Source organism: Clupea harengus, chromosome 10 (genome assembly GCF_900700415.2).
Source record: "Clupea harengus chromosome 10, Ch_v2.0.2, whole genome shotgun sequence".
In the NCBI taxonomy this organism is placed as follows: Eukaryota; Metazoa; Chordata; class Actinopteri; order Clupeiformes; family Clupeidae; genus Clupea; species Clupea harengus.
In genome coordinates, this window is record NC_045161.1 from 25,287,251 (window position 1) to 25,299,750 (window position 12,500).

General features: G+C 48.5%; 1 protein-coding gene across 4 annotated transcripts in view; it reads left to right on the forward strand.

Annotated features, from left to right (window-relative positions):
• pbx1b (pre-B-cell leukemia homeobox 1b) overlaps positions 1 to 12,500 on the forward strand; it is a 67,230-nt gene that overhangs the window by 14,482 nt on the left and 40,248 nt on the right. The gene's annotated exons all lie outside the window — the stretch shown is intronic.

Genomic DNA, 12,500 nt, shown 5'->3' on the forward strand with positions numbered 1-12,500 from the left:
AGCCTGCCTCAGCCCGTGGCAAGGGGAGGGGGTTCTCCATTGGGGATCGTGTTGAGCCTCGTGCCTACTGCCCCCCCCCCCCCCCCCCCCCAAACGCCACCACCACCCAACTCCACCCCACCCCACCCCTGTAAAGAAGCAAATGTTCAAGAGTAGGACCGCACCGTGGTTTTGGACCGGATCCCAGCACAGACGCACAGACCAGGCTCTGTGGCTCGGGTACGTTATAGCGCAGCAGCGGGAGAAAGAGGAGCTTCAGCAGCTTCTGGAGGCCAGGAGGGGCTCTAGCTGAGGCTCAACCCCACTAAAAGCACCCCTCTCTGGGGCTGTGGGTGTCCTGCCGACCCCTCCACCAGTGAACCTCATGACACACACCCGCCTCGCTACCCTAGCGTGTCTGCATATGCAGCAGGTTGCGAATGTAAATCCGCCTCCTCTGCCATCTCAGTCGAGTTTCTTTAGAAGTGCTAAATTAAAAGGTTAACAAGAGACTACCGATGTGCTACAAAGCCATAACTTCTTCTAGCAAGTATTCACGCATAATCACAAAATAAAAGACCCATTGCTTCTTCCATATAGTGGCCTTGTTATGTACTAGCATGCCATCTGAATCCTTTATGACCGCTTTAACCTTATAGATGCTGCTGCAGCTGGATCGCCTCTCTGTTCCTTAACACCGTGTTATAAAGAGCCACGGACAGCAGTAGTTATGCTCAGTTAACTCCAGCTAGTGTTCTATAAATGGTCATCATTTCTTTTCCATTGTGCATAGTCAGCACTCCGGTGCTAATGGATCACACGCGTACCTTTTTGCCGTGCAAGGATGAGGGATTTTAACGGAGATGCACTCAGGGCTTCCTTCCGATTTCACAAGGGTCACGCAGAGAGAAAGAGAAAAAAAAATATGACAACAAAAAAAAAAAAACCCGCTTGGCATGTGGACATCGAGCGGTGACCCCAGAATCCTGAGGATGTCTCTTCGGCCCATCGCCTGTGAACTAGAAACCCGGCTTAATAAGGGCAAGCGGCCAACGATTTCCTTCCTTTAATTCCCAGGGTATGCATTTACACTGAACCTGTTTTTTTTTTTCCTGTGTCTGCTTTTCACTCAGAGATGGGCTTTGTGTGCCCATCTCTGCAATAAGACCATCCCCACTGTCAGGGTAATGGTATGGCCAGCACTGATAAAGCTGGCGTGGTATTTTAACAACCAGCAGCACAAAATAAGGCCAGGGCTCACAGGAAATGGCTGGCCGAATGTAGTCTACTGTAAATGGCACATACTACTGACATAAAGAGAGAGAGAGAGAAAGAGAAAGTGAAAGAGAAAGAGTAACTCAGCCTTTGTTTTCTTTCCAATCAAACCAAACCTGAAGTAGAAACCTGACCCACACAAAGCAAACAGCAGAGGCCTTTATGCTGGAGCTGAGCAGGTACATACTCCCAATGAGCAGGAGCAGGTATATACTCCCAATGAGCAGGTATATACTCTCAATGAGCAGGAGCAACAGAAGTCACGGTCCTGAGCAGGTATATACTCTCAATGAGTCATGGTCCTGTGGCAGCATTTAGGCTGGGGACGCTGGGGACATGCCTCCACCACTTTTTGCAATCACCCATTTTGTCCCCACCACTTTTGAAAAGAAAGCCTCTCAAACAAAGTGCAAAGAAGGAAATGGAATTGATTCATGTAAATGTAAGTTGTCTAAGTGTTACAATTCTCTGAGGACCCCCAGGCGGGTGCTAGCACCTTTGTTCCAGTGCATTATAATTGTGTTAGCCATCCATCTAAATGGTATGCTTTTCTCTGGAATGTCAGAAACGTTACGTCTTCCTGGCGTTATGTGGTTTTTGGGCCATTGACAGGTAGGGTCATGTAAAATCCCATCGATGTCCCCGGTGCTTTTCAAACCAAAATGACATCCATGGTCATAGTATTAATAAGGCACCAAACTACTGAAGTTTTCTTTAATAGTGCATGAGAAGCTGAAGTTAATTCAGTCAAGTTTGACGCAGCAGCTCGTCTCAGTTGGCGGTGTGTGTGTGTGTGTGTGTGTGTGTGTGTGGGGGGGGTCCCCTGTCGGTAACATTGCCTGTACAGGAATTGAATCCTTCCTGTCTTGAACAGTGAACAGTGGCACTTAATTTGTCTGAGGGCCCATACGGCATCCCTAATGAAAATGTCAGTTGATGACGTTGTCATCGGCCGCTACTCACAAACTCATCAAACCGCCGCTGTGTTTTGCTGGTCCCCCTCTGTTCCAAGCAGATAACTCGATAGCTTAATATTCTGACAACAGAGGCGTGATAAAGAGGGGTTAAGGAGTTTGGAGGATAGCGTAACCTTGATAAAACACTCATCTCAACGACTCTGATTTTCGCCATCCATCTTCGGGTGTCACAAAGTATGCAAATGCCCCTCGGAGTGGCAGTGCGATACAGCACACGGTTAAATGGGCCATTTCAAATGTTTTGGGTACCATGCTGGCTGCCGACTTTTACTGCCACTGCTGTTTTACAGTGTACGTTTTCGCCATTTTTCCTTTTCTCGTTTCCTCTCTTTGTTTCCTCCTGACCCCCCCCTCTCTCTCTCTCTCTCTCTCTTTCTCTGACTGTGTTGTTATCTCTGTCCTCCCCACCCTCTGTTCCCCCTCATTCTTCCCTCGTTCCCATCTCTCTTCCTCTTCTTTCTCCTCCTTCTCCTTCTCCTCCTCCTCTTCCCATCATCCCCAGCCTCCTCTTCTCCCAGCTTGCCACACAAATTAGAGATATACAGCGTGGTGTCAGAACGGTTGCTCATAAAATATTAACAGCATGTAGAGAATTTTACATGGCCACATTCCTCTTCATTTTTAACTATGTCAGCACAAGCTGCGGTGCGGTTATTTGTGTACGTTCATCTGTTTTAATATGGGTTATACGAGGCAATTTCCTTCCTCTTCCTTTTATCCCCTTCCTGGTGATCAGTGGCGGGGTGCATGACAAGACGTACCCTGCAGAAAATATCGTCCAGCCCTTCAGCACCCGTGCTGCCTTTGTGTAGGTGGGTTTGAGAGCAGGATTCTTTCCTGTGGAGAACCAGAGAGAGGGAGAGAGGGAGAGAGTGTGTGCTAAAACATTTTATTGATTCATTTTGAGTTCGTCTAGCCTTCACTGCCGGACGCATTTTGGTATTTTAAGACTGTCTTCTGATGGTGTGTCTGTACAGGATGCGAGCTTGTAAAAACTACAGTGCTCTGTCTATTTCCACAGTAACAGTACAATGGAAGCCACTTTATGGATATTAACCTGAATTCTTTAGGACTGAGGTGCATCCGTGAAACAGGCTATATCTTTATTAGGTGCCATTATGACTCTGCTATTTGCCTTGTTTTATGGTGAGGTGTGGAGCATCCTGTTTCAGATTCACATGATACATTCCGAGGGGTTTGCTCACGGTTGTTAAAATGTCTCCATGATAACAGCTGGGATATGACATGTTATTGTGGTCATAACCGTAATGATCACGATCAACAAATATATGGGCGCAATTAAAAGACAAGCACGTAGGGCTACAACAACCCATTTCACGCCATACAAACACGGAGGCGTCCTCCGCCTCCGTCCGGTCTGGCGTCGGAGAGGAACGCCCGACTCCTCCCCACTTATCTGTCCATCCATAGATGATTGATTTGACTTCCCTTTATCTCCCAGCTTCATGACTACCCCCCTCCTTGCTCCAGCGCGTCTTCCCGAGTGGGCGGGGATGAACCTTGTGCCTCGGCCTTTTGTGGGCTGACGCCCATAAAGAGGGAGCTGTCAATCAAGTGGCCACGTCCAGCCGTTCGTTGGGGTTTGGGGTTTCGTGTCCATCTCTCTAACGCTCCGAAACCCCCCCCACCAACTCCCCCAGGGATGCTAAGCAACACCTTCAACCACTCTTCCACCGTCAGTGATGAGAGCAGCCCCCATTGTGCTGATAAATTCTCGTTGGACAGACGTTGCCCAGAGACTTCATAAAGCACAGAACGCAGCTCTAATGGGAAAGCGGACAAGCTCCGCATTAGTCCACGTCAACAATCAGCCGCAAGTTTCTCTTCGCAGCCTCCGTTGCCTGCGTTTGGGTTGATTTGTGCGTTTGTTTTGCAGAGATGTTGTACGGCGCGCTAATTGACTTCCCTGGCTGCGAGAAAGGAAACAATTAGAATGGCGAGTTCGGAATAACATCTGGTGCCGGCGCTTGTGTTTATGCCGCGCTATTGTTTGGTAAAAGCACAGTAAATTGGCGGAGATGAGTTAATGAGGTGCATCCTCCGCTCTCTTATCGCCCATGGATGGGCCTTCTTCTCCCCTATGCCGCTAATGATGATGTGTGGCCCAGGTAACTGTCAGCACGCTGTGATTAATTAAAGGCAAAACCTCTCCGAAAAAAAGAAAAGAAAAAAAAGGGGGAAAAATCTAGGCCAATTTCTTGGGTTGCTCCGACTGTGGTCAGAGGGGGTGGGGTGAGTGGCGATGCCGCCCCTGCTGTGAGTCTTGCCGGTTTCTCATTTGTTTCTCACTTTCTCACACCTTTTCCAGGCGTTTGCTTGCGCTGAACTAGTTACTCTCGAAACCCCTCTGATGAGCCGCTTACGACTCAGAGGTGAATTCGAGGGCAGTGCCTAAAAAGTGTGAAGAGGTCGGAGCCAGGTTGAAATAGTCCCATCCATTTAGGCTGCACAGGCTGAGGCCTGGTCTGGTATCCAGGTGTGTGGAGGGTGCGTGAGGACTCTGCTCATTTGCTCCGTACTCCTTGTGAGTTGTTCACAAATTACCTTGCAATGAGTCACTGGATAAAAAGGATGCTGTTCAGAGATGTCTTTGTTGTTGTTTTTTTTTTCTTCCCTCGTTCCTTCCTTCCTCTCTGTCTCACTCAACCTCTCTCTCTCTCTATATCGTTCTCTCCCTCTTTCTCTCCCTCTCTCTTGAGGAGGCCAGCTGGGCCCTGGCCATCCGTCAGTGGGAAGCTGGAGGAGAGCAGAAGGATGCGATGAGATTAGTGTTTGTTTCACACACACAGATGTAGACGACATGGACAGAACAAAAGGAAATGCTCGGCTGGAGCCTGTACAGCTAATTGAATCCCAATTAATGATAATTCTAAATCTGTGAGCCGATAAGCCAAAGAGAGAGGGAAAGAGAGGGAGGGAGGGAGAAAGAGGGAGAGGGAGAAGAAGTGAAAGCAACAGGGCGGGGGGAGATGTAGAGGGAGGGATAACGAGAGAGAGAGAGACAGAGACAGAGAGAGAAATTTGGAGAGAGAGAGAGGGAGGAAGAGTGTTGCCGGACTGAGTAAGACGTTGATGACAAAGCGACAGGCAGTGTGTGTGGAGGCGCCAGGGCGTTCTGGTTCTTTAGCGGAGTGGAGTTCTGAGAGTGCTCCCTGTGCCTCGTCACCCTCCCCTGTCATATCTGTCCGTGGCCTCCTCCTGACAGGCAGCGGAGGGAAGTATCCTACATCACAATGAGGGGCTCGTCCCAGGAGAGACAGGTGTCGTGTCCTAGTGTCCCCCTGTACCCTTCTGCCCCCCCCCCCAACCGCGGCTGTCCAGGCAGATGCCTGCCCCGACGTCTCTGTCACGTTTTGAGGCTGAGGCATTTGGAAAAGAGAGGTCATTTCCAACGTCAGTCCGCGGTGGCCATGTCAAAAAGACGTGGCGGCGACCGCCCGCTCATGGAGGGGAGGGGTGAGTGTGTGTTTGTGTGTGTGTTGGGGACGGGGGGGGGGGGGCGGGCGCGCTCATGTCAGATAGTCGTTTTGAGCGATGGCGCCTCCTCGAGAGTCAACTGACTCAAGTCCAGAAGCATTAGAGTTACTCTCTCTCCCTTTGCTTTTTCTTTTTTTGATCTCCCTCTTTCTCCCTCAGTCTCTCCATCTGTCTGTCTGTCATCTTTGTTCTCCACACTGCGATCACTGGCACAGCCTCTGTTACCATCCTGGATTGACCACACCACCACCACCACCACCACCAACAGCACCAGCAACAACTAACGACATCATCAACAACAAGATCCCATAACACCCAGGAGACAGGCTGACACACCTTCCTGTTCAAAAGCATAAAGCACTGAAGTAGTAGTGCTCTCTAAAAAAAAAGTCCCACTTCCGAGGAGCCTAAAGTGCTTGGAGATTTGCAGATAAACCCCATGTTGTAGATTTTAGCATCAGGGTAATCTAGACATTTTGGGGGGGGGAAAGCCACCCCAGGCAAAAGAAGTCCACCGTGTCATTTTTTTCCTTTCCTTTTACTTTTATTTTTTTTTTGCCAGGCAATTTTTGTCCTCCTTTATTTCGGTCTGCACTTTCCTGCTGCTTTACCTGCCAGAGCGTGTCACTTTTATACCGCGAGGTGACATGAAATAGTAGGAACCAAATGACTAATGCAGGCCTTGTCACGCTCCCCCCCCCCCCCCTGCTCTGCACTAGCTAGCCACTGGGCCCATTTCCCTTCCCCTTAGCGCCTGTGTTATTCTTGCACCCCTTTGAATTGATCTGTGGTGAAGTCAGACTACAGATTGCTGTATATTTAATGTCTCCTACCAAGTCCATTAATACCATCCTTCGAATGGTGGATGCTGTGACGTTAATAATTTAATTGCAGACGTACTTGCAGTAGTCCATAGTAAAGGGGTTCCTTTCTTTGTCAATCATGCTGGCTGCGTGGATGAATGATTGAATGAAGAAGGAAATGGCCTGCAGAGGTTCTGGTATAGTTCATACTTACTACACGCTAAACGCACCGAGTGGTGCTTTCATCATCAGCAGCAGCAGCAGCAAGAGTAGTAATGGAGCTTTGTGTGTGTGTGTGTGTGTGTGTGTGTGTGTGTGTGTGAGTGTGAGAGAGAGAATGACCATGTTTGTGTGAATATGTCTGTGTGTTCTCACAGACATCTATGTATTTGTGTGTGTGTGTGAGAGAGAGAGAGAGAGAGAGAGAATGACCATGTTTGTGTAAATATGTCTGTGTGTTCGCACAGACATCTATGTATTTGTGTGTGTGTGTGTGTGTGTGTATGTGTGTGAGAGAGCGAGAGAATGACCATTTTTGTGTGTTTGTGTGAATATCTATGTGTGTTCGCACAGACATCTATGTATTTGTGTGTATGTGTGAGTGGGCATCTCTCTGCGTGTGTGTGTGTGTGTCCGCGAGCCGTCTGCTGATCTTCGGGGGTTGCAGGAGGGCTGAAGGTCTCGGGGCCTGGATGGTTGTGTCCCCTTTTGCTGCTGCTGTCAGCGCTGACAGTCCTCATGTTTATTTCATCCTGCGTCTGGGCTGTCTCGTTTCCCTACCCTCCGATGTCATTAGCGCTGCTCGCCAGGACCCTGCAGTGGCACTCCTAATGAATTCCACTGCGGCTGCTCGCTCCCCACCTCGTTACCCCAGCTCAAGGTGTCAAATTAAAACAGCTTGGGAAAAGAGGAAAGAAGCAAGGCAAGTGTGTATGTGTATGTGAGCGTGTATGTGTGTGTATGTGTGTTATTACGTTGATTGTGTGTTTGTGTGTGTGTGTGTGTGTGTGTGTGTGTCTGTTGGGCTCATGTCCATTTGTGAGTGTGTTTATGAGAGCATATTGAAAGATTTCATCATGTTATCACATGATGGCCAGCCGGGGCTGTGGGTAGGAACAGTTCCAGAGAGGAATCCATCCTGAAATTTCATCTCTTGGAAGAATCCGAGATTCCAACTGCCTAGCATCATAAAATTTAAAGCACAGAATTAATATTAATCCTCTTTTCCTTCTGATGCAGAAGATATTATTAAAACATGCGGAATATATATTGTTGTGTACACAGATAACTGACTACATGTTTGAAGGTTTCATGAAATATGAATCAGAAGAAAAGCACACCCAGATGAATAATGCACTGTATATGGATTTCCCCATCATCATTAATGCTTGCTTGAAATATTGAGCTTAGCATGATTGTAAAATAATGAAATGTATATTTACTTGTCACTCCCCCCTGGAAAAGGCATGATGAGGAGTGACAGCAGCATAACACCAGGGTTTGTTAATGATTCATCCGATGAATCTCTGACAGACCTGTGGTCAATAACCCAGGACATCATAAAGCCTTGTTGATCTGCAGCAGTGCTACCAGCCTCCTGTAAGGCCAGGCGTTTGTAGTGCTACTGTGCAGTGTCTTTTCTTTGTGTGGAGACACTACTGTAATAGATGCTGCACCGTGTTGCATTTTTTTCAGCTATTTCCCTGGGTGACTCCTTGACAAAATTGTCAGCCTTGGTGCGCGTGCCGTGCTAATTGCTGTTTGTGGTTATTTAGTTGTCATTGAGATAGGCGTAACGAGGGTGGACGTGTTATTGAGTTGTGAGCTGCGAAACGGGCTTTTGAGGCATGATGTCAGCGCTGTAATACTCTGTGGCGTGTGCAGGCAGTGGTTGCTACGAGTAAGGCTAGCGCTAAGTAGAGCAGGCTAATGCTTGTTATCTTAGTGATGCCGTCTGGAGCTAATGTTTAGTTTTAAGGTTTTTTTTCTTTTTTTTTTGTCATTTAAGTTTAGTGGTTTAATAGCAAAATAGTGCAATTTGTGAAAAAACAGTTTATTGTAAGTTAATTTCTTGGCTGCTAGCCATTGTCATAATCTTTTGCTAATGCTAGTTATGTGGTGATGGTGTCAGTGCTGGAACAGTGGTGTGGCTCTACTAGATCTATACCAGAACTTGGCCATATTTTGTCCAAGAGGCAGGTACTATATGGGCCTGTGTATGCGTATCAGCCACTGTCAGGCTCTCTGTCTCTCTGTATTTGTCTTTTTCCTCTATCGGTGACAGCGCCCGGCAGATGGGAAATGGTGTCAATCAATTCATGAGAGTTGAGTTGTTCTTTAGGGAGGTGACTGGGGGAAGAGGGGCTTTGGAAGGGGGTGGGGAGGGACTCCAAGGGGTGGAGGGGGTGGCCATGTGGGGTTGGGGGGGGGGTTGGTGGCGTAGATAAGGGTGTATCGGCGCCGTAGGGAGACTCAGGCCTGGAAATGATGAGCGAGACCACCTTGTTATCTGTCGGCTATTGGCTAATGATGGATCACTGTCTAGAACAGTGACCCTTCAAGAGCAGCTTGCTCCCACAATCAGCCCTGACGAGGGTGGAGATGGCATTAACACCAGATTCCCCCGACCTCACTCCAGATCGCAATTCAAATGCCGCTAATCCCCCTTCTCCCCCGAAGCTCATGCCCCCCCCTTGCCATGCTCGCCTCTGCCCACTTGGTGCAGCTGAAACTGGCACCAGCGGGAGTGGCCGGCTTGTTCTTCAGTGCCAGGGGATCAGGCCTGCTGTGAATCACCTTGGCACTTCTGCCCATGGCTTGTTAGTCTAAAAGAATGCGCCGTGTTAATTAACGGTATGTAAATATCCTTGAATAGGCCGCATTTGCATATTAAGAGAGATTTGCGGAATCGGCAGCATAATATATTTTAATTAAGGATTAATTGAAAAATAATGGGGATTTCATTTTGCCTGGCAGACTGGTTGTGGCGCTTGAAGCTGGCGTCTGCTGCGCGCTCATCAGTGGAATATTGAGCGAGGTGTTCTCCCCTCCCAGCAGCCAAGCTAGGTGCTTTCTCAATGTTCCCCTCCCAATAAAAACAAAGCGCCCACGAGTCTTCCTCCCAACATGAACTTAGAAAGAAATGATGTGTTTGAGGGGGGTTGGAAGGGGTGTAGGGGGGACCCCATTGTGGCTTAATTAATTTTTTTCCCTCTTTCTCTCTCTCTTTCTCCCCCCCCCCCCCCCCCCCCCTCCCTCTGCTGGCTCGGCAGTAGAGTGTCTCGGAGACACGGAACACTGGTTCTGTTGGCAATTATGTTAATGGGATGCTATTAGGCCATGATTCCGTATGAGCGATCGGGGAGAGGAAGGGCCCCGGCGGCGGAAAACGATAACGGCGTGTGCTCCTCGTTGATACCACTCCAGCAGCATCATTTGCATAATGAACCCTCCCTGGTAATGAGGGGTGTGGCCACTGTGCAGCGCTGCGTTTGCGTGCACGCCGCGCTCCCTCTCACAACACACCAACACACAACACACACACCGCTAGCACCACGGGCTAGCGCTGCCAAAACAGGCGGTGGCGGTGTAATCCCATGACAAAAAAAAGACACAGAATAGAATAAACGAAAGCGTAGCTTTTGTTTGCTTTTTTTTTGTGTGCAATGGTTTTATCTAATGCAAACATTTGCAGGGCTGTGTGGGGTATTAAAGGGGCTTTGAGATGGAGGAGCTGTGGTATTTGATTTGAGTGGATGTGAGGCGTGGCTGAGGCGCAGGAGGATCTGGCTGGCATGAGGAAGAGGAGGAAGAGGAGGCAGAGTGAGGGGGGGGGGATGTTTTATTGTATCTATGCGCTGGAGCCATGTGCTGATATTATTGATCCCAACCATCACAATTCATTATTAATTTGGCAGAGCTTTGCGGCATCTTTATTTATGCATCCCCTCCTGCGCTCTCTCTCTCTCTCTCTCTCTGTCTCTGTCTCTCTTCTCCCCCTCTCCCCTCCCTGTCTTGATGTATTATTTGTGGAGTGCTGTAAGTCCGCTGTGTGTATGTGTGTGTGTGTGTTTTTCTGTGGTAAGACCTGTCATCTTCAGAGCCAGCCTGTGGATTTGATCAGAACAATCTCAGGTCCCTGGGGAAGACATTAAACACCCAGAATGCCCCTACGGCTGCACACCCCACCACACCTCCCTTTCCCCTTTTCCTTCCTCCGCTCCCCTACCCCCTCTCTTCTCTTTCTCTCTCTCTCTCTCCCTCCATCCCTGCACCCTTTTATTCTCCCTGTAATGAGAATTCCTCCTAATTATTTCAGTGGCGGGAGCGTGGGGACAGAGCTGCAGTTAGATCCTGCCTCTCGGACGTGACTGCTATGCTGATGAAGGTGGCGGATCAATAATTTAGGTCCCAGCCTTAATGGCAGGGCCAGGAGAAGGCGATACATCTGAGTCTGAGTCACGGATTGCACTTTCAGAGGACGTGCGCTCACGACCTAGGTGGATAGGCTGCAGGTAACGCTAGTGACTACGGTAACGGTGACGTACACAGGTTTTTAACACAGAGGCTGTCTGCTGTTCAGAGCATGGCAGGTGTCTACTTTGGCTTCCATTCTGCGTGATTACCTATTGTGCTACTGCCTCCATTGTGTCAACACTGATTGCCCACGTATACCATCATTCATACAGTGTGTGTGTGTGTGTGTGTGTGTGTGTGTGTGTGTGTGTGTGTGTGTTTGTGTGTGTGTGTGTGCACGCCTCTGTGCTGTAAGCTCCTTTGCATAAGGTTGTGGGCTAAAGTGATTAGCATCACAGCAAACGTGATCAATTAAGGGCGGTATGGCTATTGACAACTCTTGGCTTCCTTTTTCTTTCTCTCTCTCCCTCTCTCCCTCTCTCCCTCTCTATCTCCTTCTCCATACCTTCCCTTCTTTGTCTCTGTTTTTTCTATTCATCACATCCTACATCTTTCCTTCCTTCCCTCTTCTCTCTGTTCCCTCTCTCTTTTCTCTTGGTAGCATAGGGTTTCTTTTTTTTTTCCAGGTCATCTGCTTGTAGAAGTGAACACATGAGATCTGGTTGTTCAGCCCAGCGCTGCGCTGTGCACCGCGGCCTCCTTAGCCATTCCCCCTGGAGGGGCCGTCCATGCATCTTTTAAAGGTACGGCTCTTCAGGCAGGCGGGGCCCACACAGAGAAGCCTGCAGTGGTTTTCGCTCAATTATTAAAGCGCCGCTTCTGACTTTCAGCTTTAACCTTTTCCCCGTAAAGGAATGAGGAATGACGACCACATGCGCGGCGCTGTTGCACAGTAGCCGGGGCCAAACCCAATACTTCCCTCCATCATCAAAATAAAAGGAAGTAGTGGCAAACTTCCATCTCTCTTTCACTCTCTCAACATGTCCCTCTCTCTCTCTTTTTCGCTCTCTCTTGTCTCTCTTTTCTCTTACTCTCCTTGTCTCCGTCTCTCCCCCTCTCTCCCTGTCAGTTGATTCGTATTTTCTTTAGCTGGAAAGTTAAGAGTAGCTTGGTATGGCTCCATATGGATTTCATATGTCAGAACTTCCCGCATCAAACAGAATGATGCATTGCAGCTTGTGTTACAATTTTTCCATGGCTGTAGTAAATGAGCGGCGAGCTTGTATGCAAACAATTATACGGGGGGGACACATTTCTGCATGATGTAGCCTGTGATTGATGCGTGAGGTCTGTGGCTTGGGCCCTAATCTAGTCCAAATGCTCCCGACTGAAGCGACGCTTATTGACTCGGCTTCGCACACAACAACAGGCATCATCTGTTTCAGTGAGCATGGTGAGCAACGCTTCAAGCTTTTCTCAATTGAAATTGCAATACTTAAATGCCAATGGTGGTAGATTCAAAAATATACGCGGACATTTTTTTATGTAGTGTGGTATAGTACAGTATTGTACAGTATAGTGTAACATTCTAGTATAGTAGTAGTGTAGCATT